General features: G+C 46.8%; 1 protein-coding gene across 8 annotated transcripts in view; it reads left to right on the top strand.

Moving 5' to 3' along the window:
* Positions 1-15,482, top strand: part of LOC120817311 (teneurin-3) — a 109,975-nt gene that overhangs the window by 18,180 nt on the left and 76,313 nt on the right. Inside the window, exon 1 of one of the 8 annotated variants that reach the window (XM_078102031.1) lies at positions 12,470-12,859. The exons of the other annotated variants lie outside the window; for them this stretch is intronic. The gene's annotated coding sequence lies outside the window, so the exon portion shown is untranslated. Of the gene's footprint in view, positions 1-12,469; positions 12,860-15,482 lie in introns of those variants that run through there. 8 annotated transcript variants of the gene reach the window in all.

Genomic DNA, 15,482 nt, shown 5'->3' with positions numbered 1-15,482 from the left:
TGTCTCACAAATATTCAATTGACACTGATAATAATTAGAAAATCATAAAGGAGGAAGCTGCAAATTTGGGAAATGGTGACCGTCACGTTTTTCATCATAAATGACTCAAATGATTAAAACCCACTTTCATTATATTTGCTGATTAATTTTCTGTACTTCCAAAAATGGATCAATCGACTGATTGTTTCCTGTTTGTTTCCCCCAAAGGTTGACTCTCAACCCCCTTTGCAGTGCCTACAGGCCAACGTGCAGCACTTGTGTGTCAGTGAGGATTTGGGTTCCCCGGTCACGGCCCGTGTGACATTAGTCTCGCCCACCTCTCGGATGAAATAGATGAATAAATAAGGCCTTTCATTGTTCCCGTCATTGTAAACCAATCCCAACCCTCCTGGACGAAGCGACGGCTGCCTTTCAAAACAATGCAGGCCGACGGCAGGAGGGGCGGACCGACGGCGGCCTTCGCACATGTCAGACCAGTGTCACTGCAGAGACGCAGCCGCGCCGTAAAAACCCCCATTTACCGCGTCCGGCATCCGTTTCCTGTCACCTAATCTTGAAGCGTCGACATTCTCCTCTTCATCCTTACCGAGCATCCCTGACAACACGGTTAGCCCGCACTCGGCCCGGCCTAATCACTGGCGTGGGCCGGACTGCCGGATGCGTTGTTACGATTAGGAATTACCGCGCTGGTTGTCAATTACGAGGGCTACTATTTACTATCCTCAAGAGAAGAAGGCTCATTTCACTTCATCACACAGCCTAATTGAGTGTTTGTATTACCATGCGATACAGAAGTAGTCAGGAAACCACTTTGTCCTCTATGAATATCAATGGGAGAACGGGATTTCTACGTTGGTCCAAATGGGTGGTTCATAATTATACGAATTACTAGTATCTCCCCTGCAACCATTAATGCTTTTCTCTCAGTCTCCTGGGGTGAGTTGCACTGATTGCTTGTAAATTGGATATCAGCAAACTATAGCTTTCCTTTTTGAGCAAGTAGAGTAAAAGGAAAGTGAGACAGAAGTTGACCCGTTAGGATCTGCTGTAGTCTGCAGGTCTTTTTACTTTGTTGTCGTTTTCGGGTGAAATGGATTTTCTGTCTTTTGTTTGTTTTCGTGTCTTCTTCCTTTCACCAACTCCTTCCTCTCGCCCATCTCGGGAAACAAGAACATTTGTTGTCTGTTGTCATGGTGACGTGGCTTTGACCTTTCGCGCGCCTCCGTATTGGATCAAAAAATTGCAAGTCAGGTGCTTCTTCTCCGTTTCGCTCTCGTCTGAACGTTGGATTTCCGACGTGTCCTTCAGCGATTCACCGAGCAGAAAAGTGCTGGATTGCACAAATCTATGAATCGTGTTGCATCCAAACAATAAAACCAGTGTTGTAAATTATTATTTTTCCTCCACAAGCCAAAGTGGTATTGTTGACCAGCCGGTATTTTCAGTTTTTACACCTTGAAACAAAACTAGTACACGACTGATATATAAATATATAAATGCATAAATACATTTCCTGTATACTGACAAACACAACCACATTCTCTGTATCTTACTCTGGTGAGTCTAGCTTCCTTTTAGGTGACAGCAACGGCTGCAGTAGAGTAGTGATAGTAAAGCCAACGTGAAAGTAATAATAACACCGGCTTTAATTCAGTGACCAAAGATGATGACAAAAATAAGAGCTTAAAGGTAACGTCCTAATTGTGTTGTTCTGCTCCAGTTTCCTTTCTAGCACATTTAAAAGCACATTTTACCTACAAATTATACCGCTGGATCTTTTCATCTGCAGTGGAAGTGTGCTGGAGTCTTTTATAGGTGCACAAATAAATGTTTCATCGAAATGGCCTTGACTTCAAACAGGATTTCAGAGGATTTTCATCATGCTTCATGCAGCTCAAACAATACCACAAATCAAAGGGCTTCGATCTTAATCGAGTTTTCCTCCATCAAATAGTCTAATATTTGCCTGGGTTAATGAGGTGAAAGATGCTGGTGGAGTCCTGTACAAGAATGTTCTCTTTAGAACACATAAAACACTATTCATCCCACTTTAAACTCTTAGGCAGACACGAGCAGAGCAAAGGCAGGAACAGGACACGTGTTTCGATTCGCTTATTATTTCTATTCTCTTTATTTTACCTGCAGTTGTAACGTCTCAAAATAAGAACAAAGAAAATCTCTATTTATTCATATATCATTTACCAAAGGCAATCAAATGAAACCCTATGAAATACATTTTATAAAGGTCTTTATAATTTAAAAAAGAAACGATACCACAGCCCGGATCTTGGTGTCCGGCCCCAGTAGTCCACATGGAGGAGTAGAAAGAGGAAGGACTGACGGTAGTAAACTTAACTGCTGCTGAAGCAGGTTCCTCACAGGCGAAGACCTGTGGACCTCACACAGCTGAAAGTACTCTCACCACCTCTGTATATTTACGGGTAAAAATTTTTTATTTAATCTTTATTTCATCAATAGTCAATGTTTAGATATTTATGTAATTTATTTTGTAATTTTCTTTAATTATTTATTGACTCGTTAATGGTATTCGTAATAAAAACTATTTTGAGTATTCAAAGTATCTAATGAATATCACTATTTCCAGGAGAATTGCACCATGTAAAAATATAAGATTTCTTTTTGCAGTCTGAAATTCAGTGGCTTTAAAAAACCCTCATCTTCACTTGAGTTATTGTCCAGATGTGTTTCTGTATTGATCCGATTTTTATGTCGTTGTTAGGACGTTATAGGCGGTACCTCCACCGTGTTAACAATTAAGAGTGGCATAAAAATGGCTATAAAATGTGTCTAGACGCTGCATTGCCGACATTGGACATTTGTAGCTGAAGAATATTAAGAAAATTTGATAGTACCAATAATGTACGATTTTTTTCACTTGAGTTCTGCTGCTGCACACACAGGAAAAAAGGCACAGAAATGACAGCAAGTGGGCTGCTGATAACTAAAATAATCTCCCTCCATACTGGATATTTACATCTTGGCAGTTCTTCTCTCAGGAATAACATCATCAAATCAACATTTAAAACGTATAAGCTTAATGTCTCACACTTCTCCAAAATAACTCTTAAGCTTAAAATGAGACAACGAAATAGATCTGTTTTCCATCTATTGGGCATTTCTTTGCAGTTTGTGGTGAAAAGCCCCCCTGCTAAAGGACTCCCTGACGGCTACGCAGGACTTCAATGGGAGATTGGGAAGAGGACGAGGGCCCAATCAAACCCAGAGACACACACACACACACACACAGAGCCTCAGACTACTACACACACACACACACACACACACTTCGCATCCCGAAGGGAGAAGGGTCAGTATCCAGAGGAGGAAATGGTGAGCCGTTGTTATGATTGATCACACAGCACGGTCCGGGGAGGACGCAGTGTCACTTTCATTGTCAAACTCATTACGCCACTGAAGAAGACACCCCTCCCCCCCCTCCCCCTTCCCCTCGCGTGTCCTTCCTCCTCGGCAGCCATGTGAAGAATCCCTCCGAGTCGAGCACCTCGACGTGGAATGAGCTGAACGCACGCAGTATTTTTCAGTCGCTACACTATTTTCCTTAGTGGTGAAAGACGCAATTCTGCTGCTGCTCAAAATACAGGCGAGGAGGGAGGGAGGGGGGGGGGGCAGCGCATTTTAAATGAGCGGTGCAGCAGTTCTCGCTCTGAGACGTTAGCGGCATTAACAATCAACGTATACACTCAAAAATGAGGAGAGCTGCCAGATCAATTGGAATAGAGCAAAATGGATGTCTGGTGGCCGAGGCTGCCTGCATGAGGCTTGGACGTATTTTCTGGCCCTGATTAAAAATGAATGGTATCAGAATACATAAAGCTCTCTGGCCAAGTGCCCGGGGCGAAGCATCCCAGGACTGTGGTCACTCCAGAGGCGGAGGCAAAGGCATTAGGTATCCGCGCCGGGAGGAGATGCTCAAGTAACAGACTGTTCTCAGTTCAATTCATCTAATCACCCGTGCAAACCTAAGCACTTTGCAGTTATGGATTTGAGGCCGATTGATATCGTACACCGCGTAAACCCGGTCGTGCTCAATAGGGGAAAAGGGTCTCCTCTTCGCGTGCCGCCTCCACCTATCGGAGCTGGGCGCCATCTCGGTTTGACCCAACCCAACGAACGGAACGTGAAACGGAATCCTTCGTTTAACTCAAAGCGCACTTCTCGGCGTGCAGCGGCCGGGTCTGGGTAATGCGGTTACCGATGGGCGAGCACACGGCGGACATCTTGCTCTACATCGGCCGTCTGTGATTTGAGATCGCGTGATTTGATTTCGGGGCGATTCAGTTGCCCCACAGTAATGTAAATATATTTAAAAGAAAACTCACTATACCCCAGATCACATTATGCATGTTTCCCCACGGTAAAGACAGTTGTGCTATTGTCTCCAGAGCAAAGACACTGTTTAGTAAATACAGAAAGAAACGCAGGACTTTGCGTGATTGTATCCCAGCTTCCAGCTGTTTTTGAGTGTTTTTGCCTCTATGCTATTGATCCTCCCCAAAGGCTTCCAACAGAGGTGAGGGACGTCGCTGCCAAGCGTAGAGGTCACTCGGATAAATTGGCCGGGTTGTCTTTTAGCAGCTCCGGGGTCAGAGCCCATTCGTCTTATTAGACCGATGCATCCTTTTAGAGGCCCCAGCCGCCCACGCCACAGCAGCACCGGGGCATTAGAGGACACACCATTTGGCAAATAGGGGAGAGCAGTTTCCGCCCATTGTCTCGCCCTACATTACCTGGAGAAGCTGTCTGCGTGGCAGCTCCAAAGGGTGACAACAGCGTGGGGTTCCATTCGAAAAGCTAATGTGGCTAAACAACACTGTGTATGTCCATTCTGATTGTTGTCAAACGCAAGCTGCTGCTTTTCAGTCCAAGTTAACACATTTAAATGGGAAATAGTCATTATTTTCATAGTCAATTAATTTTTAGTTATTTATTTTAATTAATTCTTGGGTTTAGTTTAACTTCTAGGAAATATAGAAAAATGCATATCACAATTTCCCAAAGCCGGTGGGGACAGCTTGAAATGTTTTTCCTTTTTTAATCTACCAACAACCTAAAAATGAGTTGTTATCAGAGATAACTTGGGGAAAACAGCACATATTCACATACTGTGCTAATTATTATTTCTGGGGCATTTTGGCCTAAAACAGACACATTTTAACATCTTGGTTACGAGCCGGACTCACGACAGTTTGCTCTGACGTCTCTCCCCTGGCTTTGCTATCGCCGGGTTTAAAGTGCTCAGACGGGCCAGCTGGGCAAACGCGAGCTTGCTGCCGACAGTTTGCTCTCGACATGTTACACGGTTCCTCGGAGCTGAAGCTCACATTTTGCTGCCATTTGGAGCCGCCGATGTGCAAAGTTTCCCTGTGGCCATTTAATACAAGTTAAATAGTGATTCAAGACAACGTGGCTTCTTTTTACTTTACTTTCTTCTCCTTGAACTTCATCTAGGAATGGAATAAAAATGATTTAAAGAATTGGTTGGGGAAATTAAAGGCGTGTCCAGGTGCAAGAGCCCAAATGTGAACCCAAAGCATATGAATGTGACAAAAGTTGCTGCTTGATTTCAGGCGCAGTAAAACCAGCTCCTAAGCGGTTGTCGGAGTAGACGTATTAGTCGCCATATTGACGCGGCATTGGGCTGTTTGTGTGACACCGGACACAGAAACGGCTACGATGGCGAGTCAATCATTACTGGTGGTGTATTTAATACGTTGTTGGAGAAACCCAAATGTGGTGTCAAGATGACACGCACGGCACCTTAGTAATTGGATGCCCCCCCCCCCCTGCGCCCCGACCCGCTCCTCACTATTGTTGTGAGAAAATCGTGTTGGCTCTAATTTAAACTGCGCCGCCGACACTCTTTGCTGCACTCACCAGAAACACTGAATGACAATTTTCTCTGTAATGGTGGTGCCGTAAAATCCCCTTTTCTATTAGCCTCTTTATAAAAATGTAGCAGTGAGGGGTAATTGCAAATGAATTACAAGACGGCGATGATTGAAGTCCTTCTTGGCAAAGCGTTGGCCAAAACTATTCCTTTACTGAACTATTTTTCCAGCAGGAAAGCGGCTCCTAATCAGAACTCGCTGCATCGACTTTAACAGACCCAACCACCTGTTTACTGGCCGCCCCTGACCCCTTTATGGCGTGCACTGTTTATGTTTCCCTGGTTAGGCTGCCTCTCACTGAAGCAGCTTGTTTTCTTATCAGTCGAAGACTCACTGAGGGACGCTCGGGCTTGCAGAGGACTCTCTGGGAGTTTGCTCTTGAAAGACGTACGAGGATGGCATTTGGGACTTCATTAAAACAGCTCGAGAGAGAGAATTTCTCTTCCACCCTCTGCTTCCCGACGCAACACATTTACCTCGGCACGAAAATAATATTGCTCACAAAGCAAAGGCCGCTTTGCATCGGAGATAAAGTGACTGATGACTCGCTCTGTAATCCATTACGTCGCCCTGTCCGGGTTCATCACATTTCCGTACAACACGACGTTCTTTGTCGTTTGTCTTCTAAGTGGAGTTACGCGGTTAGATTACACGGAGAAATGCTCCGATGATTGCTTTGAGAAATGTGATGAGGGCGTCTGCGGTCTAAAGGACTAAATATAAAGCAGCATCTCCACGTTTCAACCCCTCCGTCCTTGGTTTAGACTCGGAGGAAGCCAAGAGCCGATTGAAACTACGATATTAGCTACAAAACTGAACATCAGGCCCCGTCGAGTCCTGGGCGACTACTTTAGTTTCTACTTGAATGGAGAGTTGGTTTGGCCACTGGCCGCCTAGCAGGGTGGGCCCTTTCCCCTCCGTCCTTTAGCTTGTAGATGTTGGTGTTACAAGCGCCAGGTGCCGGCTGACAGCTAAATGAATAATGTGTCCAGTCGAGGGGAAATTCAGTCAGGGGAAGCCCGTCCCCTGGACTCTCCATTAATATCATGGTCTTGGCTCTTTCAGGGGATAGTGCTGACATTTTGCTCTCTGTGTAATAGAGACATAACCTTTAAGCACCGTAAGGAAGAAGTCATTTTTCATAATCCGCTGTCCATTTTGGAGAATTCCCCAAATACCTTCCGCTATGCATCTGTGCTCATTTCCCTCCCATTGTTCTTTTCACGCATTTTGTATTTTCTCTTAGCAACATGCAGCAGGCGTCGTTTGTTTTCTGGCTGCAAATGCACGAAATACAATTCCCCCGACTGAAACGTCAACACTTCCACACACGCCCGGAAAAACACCAGACCCGTGGCTGAATTTTGTTTAATTCATGAGAGATTTTACAGTGCGATGCAGGCCGCAGTCGATGACTTGGATGGATGATCAGAGTGCACGTTTTGTTGGGTCCAAGTCTGCCTTAATTCCTCAAATCCAGACTCAAGTGTTAAGCCCCCGTAAGAAAAACCGGCGGGTCCCCGGTGTCCTTCTCCAAGCCGAGCGGGCTGAAGGAAAGTCATTGTTTCAGCAGCCGGTAATGATGATTAGCCACAATCTGGGGGATCGACTGCACATCGGTCAAACGCGTCGACACCCTCAAAGGGAGAGACGGCCCGCTGTCCCGGCCCTGCATAGTGAGCAGATTGATTGTGTTCTGCAGAGATTTAGGCGAGATCTTTGATGTGTGCGTGGTAATAATGTGGCTTGAAATTCCAAGCAACCGCCTCTGGGTTGAAGAACTGACACTTTAAAATACCAATAATCAAGCTCACCAGATACAATTGAAGACTATAAATAAATGGTAATATCATTTAACGGCCGTGCATTGTCGTTGCATCACTCCTTTAAATGTTCTCGGTCCATTTTGCAATACAAGATGTCTGTCTGATATTAGCAAAAATAATGTCTGTGCTGTGAGGGCTCAATGGGTGACCCTTCCCCTCTAACATAAAACAATAAAACAAGATGGCACTGGTTTTGCAAAGGAGCATCCGCTCCGGTTCAGTCACTGGGGGGGCTGCTCACGGGGACGTTTTGTAAGAGGTGGCTGCATGTGATCATAATGTGGTAATTGGATGGCTCGTTTATTTCACTTAGGTCTTGCTTGAGGTCTCCATGCTGAAATTAAATTTGCACAGAAACCCACCTCTGACATGATGGATGAATCACCCTCGTGTTTCAGGTGCCGCTACACATGTAAGGGTGGGCACACGCTTACAAAAAAAAAAAAAAACGTTCCTTTTAGTACCGGAGTAATGCTTCACGAGTTGTGAATCTAAAAGATTCATTGAAATAAGCCCCCGCTGGCAGCGCGCTTGGAAATATTCCACCCATTTTCTCTGACTTTACTGGAAATAGCCTTTATTATAGAAACAATGATAGAATCCAGTAAATCAGGGAAAAGTATAGGGTGTAGTGTTGCCATCAATAATAGATTGGAAACAAGTCGGCGCTGATGGAACCCGAGGCCTTTCCTTTGTGGAGGTCTTAGTGCCGTAGTGGTGCCTGTGAATAATGCATGGTCCCAGATAGACTCCGGCTCCCTCTGCAGCCACCTTCCACTCGGGCCGCCCCGGCTTCCAGGCTGGGGCGCCGCTCCTTCCCAGCAGTGATTGGCTGTGCCTGGAGGCCAGTGGAGGAGATGGGAAATCACCTGCCCCATTTAGCCACGCCGTGCCACCTTTGTGTCCGCTGCTGGCACTCGACATTAGGACCCCCTGGTTAACTTCAGCCGGGGGAACGCAGCGGCACACGGCGGCCATTTGGATGCTTTGTATCTGCCCGGACTCTCTAAAGGTAAAACTCCCAGGGGTCTTTTTTCTATTCTCCCCCCTTTTCTTTTCCCCCTCCAGCGAGCGGGCGTTGTGATTGGCAGTGCCACGATCATGGTCGCTGCTTCTAGCTCGCCTTTTTCACTCTCCTCCCTCCCCCACCAACCAACCAACCAACCAACCAACCAACCACCATCCCGCTTTTCACGGTCTTTACATTTTTTTTTTTTTTTTAAATGTCGCTAGTTTTCTTTCTCACACACGGACGTATGGTGCCGGTCTGGGAAACACCCCGCTGCATTCTCAACGACGCGGCCTTGAGAACCCGAGGGGGGGGGGGGGGGGGGGGGCTCCCGGCGTCCTCTCACCCAGGGGTCTCGGCGGGGAGTCCGCCGAAGCCGGGTTCCCAGTCCAGCCCCCCCATGGAGCGAGAGAGCCCGGGTGCGGCAACACATAATCCATATTCTAAAGGCCAGCTGGACTGAGACCATGGAGCACAAGGAGAGCAAAGAGAACTGCCCCCCCCACCCCCCCTCGGACCCCCCCACACACATCAGACAGCTTTGGCTCGTCCAAATTCCAACTGGTTTGAATTGCCATTATCTAGCAACAGCTCTTTAGTGAAAAAGAAAGTCTATTTCCCCCCTTCAGCCGGGGAACGAAGTGTATAATGTGAAGAAGATTCTGGCCCGTTTCCCCCGGAGGAAAATGACTGCAGCATCGTTGCCAGTGCGGATTCCTTCTCCTCCTCCTCCCGCCCCCCCTTTGTTTGCACGAGGCGCTGTGGCAAAAAGATCCACTTGGCTGCAGGTAGCTCCGTGTCCAGGTGGGCTTTCGGCGTAATCCTCCTCTGACAGGCGATGGATCAACACGGACGGGTGGCGGTTAAAAGGCGTATATTTCAAAAGATTCCGATTTTATTCCCCAAACGGACCAAAACCAAGCCCACCACGTCCTCGGCTACTCTCCCTGCTCCCAATTACAGTATTCCCAACCAAGCCCCCCAGTACACAGTGTTCCCTTTGTGTCTCGCTCTTTTAACACATGCACAAACCCTGTATTGTACAAACCGTGCCCTCTCCAGTATAAACACTTGTTGTTGGAATTGTGAACAAAGCGTTCCGTTACCCGCGTGTCTCAGGCGCCCCCTGTGGGAATCACAATGAGGCCGTTTGTTGTTCCCGAAAGATTAGCAATCGACATCGTCTCCGAGGTGTTCCCCAAATGACCGATGCAGAAAGGCCTCCCATCTTAAAATAGTGCGTCCTGTAGCAGGTGTCTGACGGCGTTTTTTTCTCCAGGACGGATGGTGAATATGATCATTTGGGCCACTCGGCGGGAACCTTCCCTCAACCCCGCACAGAACTGGGCCAGTCCAGTATTACAAGGGCCGCGCGGCAAACTCCTGTATCATGTTCCCCCACTCGAGTCCGCGGGCGTGACCGGGCTCTTTGAGCCGCTGTGTGCTCGCACCGGGAAGCCCTCCCTTGTTCTCCACCCCAGAGGCGTCACTCTTGATGTCCACCTTCAAAGAAGACGCATCGGCCCTTTGCTGTTTGAGTTGTTGGTCGTTGATGAAAGTGGCGTATTACCGACCGCTGAGCCCGCGCCATAATTCATTTTGAGAAAAACAGATGAATGCTCGGGTTGATTGTGCAGATATGATGCAGTGCGGCACTGCATGTCTCATTAGGCCTGTTTTTAAATGTAGATCATAAGAATACATTTACATTTTAGACACACAAGTTGGACACGCGTGTAATTTTTGCTTAAAAGTACAACATTTCTTATCATAAATTAAAATAATTACTTTTGTTTATTTAATAATTTCATCTTGAAAGAGTTTGGAGCACATATATATTCACCACCCCTCCCTTTACTCACGCAGCACATCGCAGCACATGCAGGCTGAATGACTTCACATGCAGTTTATTTCTTGGCACCTGGATTGAAGCGGTTGGTTGGTGTTAAATTAGCATGCTTTGCAGAGTTGCTAGAGTTGACACGCGTGCTGGTGTGAGCTGTGTGATTTAACACGGTGATCTGGAATGTGGTGATCGAGGTAAAATGGGCCGTAACATCATATGAAATGTTTTGTAGCGGTAGTGTCACAATAAAGTGTGTTTCGTTATTCAATTATTAAGTTGTCGTATTTTCCAAGAGATGATTTCATAGATAAGTCAGAGACTGCAGGTCTTTCAAAAGCGACTTCGAGTGAAGAAAATAATCTTGTGTCTGTCATCGCAACGCTTAAAATGGGAAAAGCGGTGGAAACGATCTGCAAAAGAGAATATGAATCCTTCTCTCTGCGGGTAGTTAACCTTTTTAACTGGAAGCGTTGGAGTTACAAACTGGATGTGCCGTTTAGGAGGCAGGCAGGGTCTGATGGAAGATGCTATCCTGTTGCATTATGGGAAAGTCAATTTTTCTGCAGCTTGAAGGATAGTATTGAACTCAGACCTTGCGTATTTATGTCTTTTGTGAGTCCTAAAGCTTTGATGGAACGGTAATATTAAATTGAAAGTAAATTCAGCCTTCTATTGGTATTCTTATCTGAATAGATTTCTTCGTGGATTCCTATTGAAGCTGAAGTTTGAGTGCAGCTCTGAGTCTTTGTCAATGTCTGAAGCTGCCTCGGGAGGACCTTCAGATAAACAACAAGTCTTGGACAGTTTTCCGAGCCGCTAATAGAGGGCAGAGTTTGACGGAATGTGCTCCGTTCAATTTCCAAGATTTCGAATTTCACTCGAAAGCAAAATATTTTTTTTATTTTTTCCCAGGCAGGCAGATAAAAAAAGTCAACGCCAGCCAGGAGACGATTTTCTATTAATCAGCCAGTGTATAAATATCGGGTCTTCCCCTGACCGATCTGTTTTCATGCGTATTGCGTTTTTAAAGACTTCTCAGCATGGAAGAAGTAAATGATAAAATATACCATCTAACAGAGGGACATAGTGATACTGTTTACCAGTATTTAGACCCCCCCCCCCTTTATTTATGCTACATCAAAAGAAGCTAACGAGGAAGCGGCCGTTTCAGCTCAGAGACGACCATGTGGGAGAAAGTCGGTTCTTTTGATTAAGAGCGGCGGTTTGAAGAAAGCGTCTCGCAAAAAGCCCGTCAAATATTTTGCCTCCTTTTCAAAATGCTTTAAAAGTAAGCAAACAAGAGTGGATCAAAGCGAGGACGGTCTCAGCCCCGGCAGACTCATTGTTCAAATGTTCATCTGTGATCAAATCATCACAAGCTTTTTAGCGCCTTTTCACGCAGCCGCGTGAACCCCATCGCACGCCGCCGTGCATTCTAATAAGCCTCGGATGTCACGAAATAGTTCAATAATAAGACCATTCATTATGTATATGAGCAAAACAAAGATGAATCCCGGATTGTTGTTTAATGTGATTCATCCGAGCCTCTCAAAGCAGCACGCTGAGGTCTGCTCACCATCACGCTCCCCCGCATGCGTCCACGCCAACAGCCCGTCACCTGGCTTGATGATCCTTTCTCTTTTTTGATTACATTCCAGATTGTTGTGTTTAAAGGCTGCCTCCCCCCCCCCCCCCCCCCCGTCCTCCCTCCTCCCTCTCCGTCCTTCTCCCGCTACTTCTTCTTCCGAGGGGTAAACACGCACGCGGAAAAGCCCCCTCAGCCTATCATCCGTGATCGCCGCCACAGCCAGACAGCGTAACACGATCCGTGATAGAGTGGTGCGAATCGCCGAGCGCTCTCTCTCGTCTGCCGGCTCACACCAGGAGGGGAAGGGGTGCGGGGGTGTGGGGGGGGGGAAGCCCGTGAGATTGAGCAAAAAGAAAAAGGGAAGAGAAGAAAGGATAAGAGGAGGTAGGGAGCTGCTGGAGAGTGCGGCATGCAGCGGTGGCGGCGGCGGCGGCGTGCAACTAGAGCGCTGCTGGTGTGACTTTCCGGTCCACTGGGTTTGAGCGCCGTCCATGTGCCGGTGCGGTTGTGGGCTGTTGTGAAGCTCGTGCGGTGGTGGGAGGAGGAGGAGGAGGAGATCCGGAGCGCCTGTGCGTCTCACACAAAGCAGCATCGCAGCTTGACGAGTGGACGCTGGTACAGTGAAGCCTCAGCGGGGGATCGCCACGCGCCATCCTTAAGGTAACTTCTTCCATCCCGTAGCGAATAAATGAACCGGCATCTTCTCATCTGGGTTACGTTCTGTTTTTTTTTTCACTGTATTTTTATCCTTGTCTTTTGCTGGACATCTGGATCGACAAATCTGGACACAAATTGTGTCTGTGAACAACTTGGATGTGTAATTCACGGCGGGGGGACGTGCGCGGGCATCTCCTCGGCTAGCCGGGGCCTTACTGCTGCCGGAGGACGCTACAGCCAATCGTAATCCTGTCATTCCCCTCGGGGATCCTCTCCTTCTTATGAGGGGGGGGGGGGGGCGGTTGAGGGTTGCGTTAGACATTGTGCAGTGGCCCAACACGTTGAAAACACGGCGCCTTGCACGTCCCGCCGCGAGCTTTACGGTCACCTGGAAACATACTGAGAGGCTCATTTCTGTTTTTACATAAACACACAGGATACAATGATTATACTTTTGCTCACAGCATCAAAGGCACTCCTCCACTACGTGGAACAAACGGAAAGGAGGGGTTTTAATATTGTATGAAATGCGATATTACAGCGTGTTGCCGTGAGCTCTCAGGAATGCATCGGAGCGATAAGACGTTCCCGTTGTATTTCTCGTGCTGTGTTTGGAAATGAGTTCCCCGTTTAACGTGACATCCTTGAAGTACTTTGGGCAACGCAGGCCACCAGGGGACCTTAGCTGCTGCTTTTTGCGTGTTGACTACCTTTTGATTAATCATTTGGGGTTGACGTCACGGCCTCGGAGACAGAGATGGATTGAAGTGCTTAGCGGACCAATAGCTACGAAGACGAGGAGTAATCGCTGTGCGAGGCGAGTGGTGGCCAACGCAAGCCGAGCAGATGCATCAACGCAGGAATAAGTCACATCCTGCAAAGGGTCATAGTTGCGGGTAAATGTGAGCGGGTCCATGCAATGAGCCTTTGCTTCTTATGATGCATCACAATGAATCATTTCTCTGGCTGCGAGGTGACTTGTGCACAGAGGTATGTATGCATGGAGCCGCCTGCGCGAGTGGGAAATGATGAATTACTTTGTGCGTGCATTTGTTCATTTTAACACCAATCAGTTGTGTGATTCTGAAGCCCCGTGGTGGTTTTCCTCTCGCTGTAGCAGTCTCTGGCCCTGTTTGCCGGTGCAGCGCTGTGAAGGGGTAATTGGAGGGGCCGGACTTGATGCTGAGGAGGTCGTTAGACTGGAATCCCGCCATCTTTATATGTCAGCGGTTGGAAAAAAAGGGGGGTTTCGTCCCTAGAGAGCAAGGCAAATGTACCTCCATACATGCTGTAGAGGAGAGGTTCTCCTGGTGACATTCAGCACTCGTGCAATCAGAACAATAGCTTCAGCAGCATCAATCCCTGTCGCGTGAAGATGGGCCATCAATACGCTGCGCAGGCCGGCTTTCTTGTTCGCGGATCTCTCCGTGGACCAAAGCTGCGCACAATTCGCATTAACAGAAGAGTCTCAGCCGTTTCTGCTCCAGTTTTCTTATCTCATGTCTCACCAGGCAGCTCTGTGGGTCCTATTTTCCTCTCCGTCTTACTGGCGAACACATGACAGGACCTCAGGGCCTGCGAGAGCCTTCGCCGACAAAGGCTTTTGTGCATTATGATGTGGCTTTCGGATGAACTGTTCTATAATTTATGTAATGAAAGGATGAGCTGTTGTTTCGTGCATGTGCTGTCTGCACGAGGACTACTTGTTTGTTACTCGTTTGTTGGGCTTCATCCTCCTGACGTCAGAGGTTCAGCTCATATCCGGTTATGAACCACAGCAGCAGCTTTAAATGTCAAAACCAAACATCTGCAAATATTATTAGATTCTTACTCGATTTATTTTCGGCCCCCATGATCCCGTTAGTTCAGTAATCGTTTTATCTTCTTCTTTAAGATTGCCACAAAGTGCCCTCGAGGCGAGCATTGAAGAGATGCCTCTGTGTATATTGTTATTAAAAAGGGATGTGTTTTACTTAACAGGATCTATTGTGTGGACATCCTCCGGTCCCCAAAACGCACAGTGCACCTGTAGTTGGATAGATGCACAGCACACAGGGATACGTCCGTCCTCTTCATGTGGACACATGACATTTATTAGATAAGCAGGAAGAACGCGGCGCTCGTGTCACAAAGCTGACATTACTGTTGATACATTATCTTCATAGGTACATCTGAGAAGATCTTAATAGGCTTTTGGAAAGCATACGAGTGTGAAATTGTCCACAGTGTGATGTCATCTGGGAGACGGTGAGTCTTTGTTTTTAATTAAAACTCAGTCAAACAATGTGGACGAGAAATCGGCACACCTGAAAGGTTCAACCTGTGTCTTTTGAGGAGAGTTAATTAAAAGATGAAATGCGCTGCATAATTACAAAGGAGGAGTTCAATTTGAAGATCTGTAGATCATTTACGATAATGACACACTACTAATATACGTCCCAGATCCGACATAATTAACAGGTGACTTTTCTGTTTGAATACCCGCCAAACCGCAAAGTTTCCATTTATTTTCAACATTTCAACAGTTTGAGAACTAAAAAGAAAAAATGTGACCAGAAAAGAAATGCGCTGGAAGATGGAATTAAATTCTCTACACGAGTGCTATCGATTTAAAAAAAAGTGACAT

Source organism: Gasterosteus aculeatus, chromosome 4 (assembly GCF_964276395.1).
Source record: "Gasterosteus aculeatus chromosome 4, fGasAcu3.hap1.1, whole genome shotgun sequence".
Taxonomy (NCBI): domain Eukaryota; kingdom Metazoa; phylum Chordata; class Actinopteri; order Perciformes; family Gasterosteidae; genus Gasterosteus; species Gasterosteus aculeatus.
This window is presented reverse-complemented; position numbering and strand designations above follow the sequence as displayed.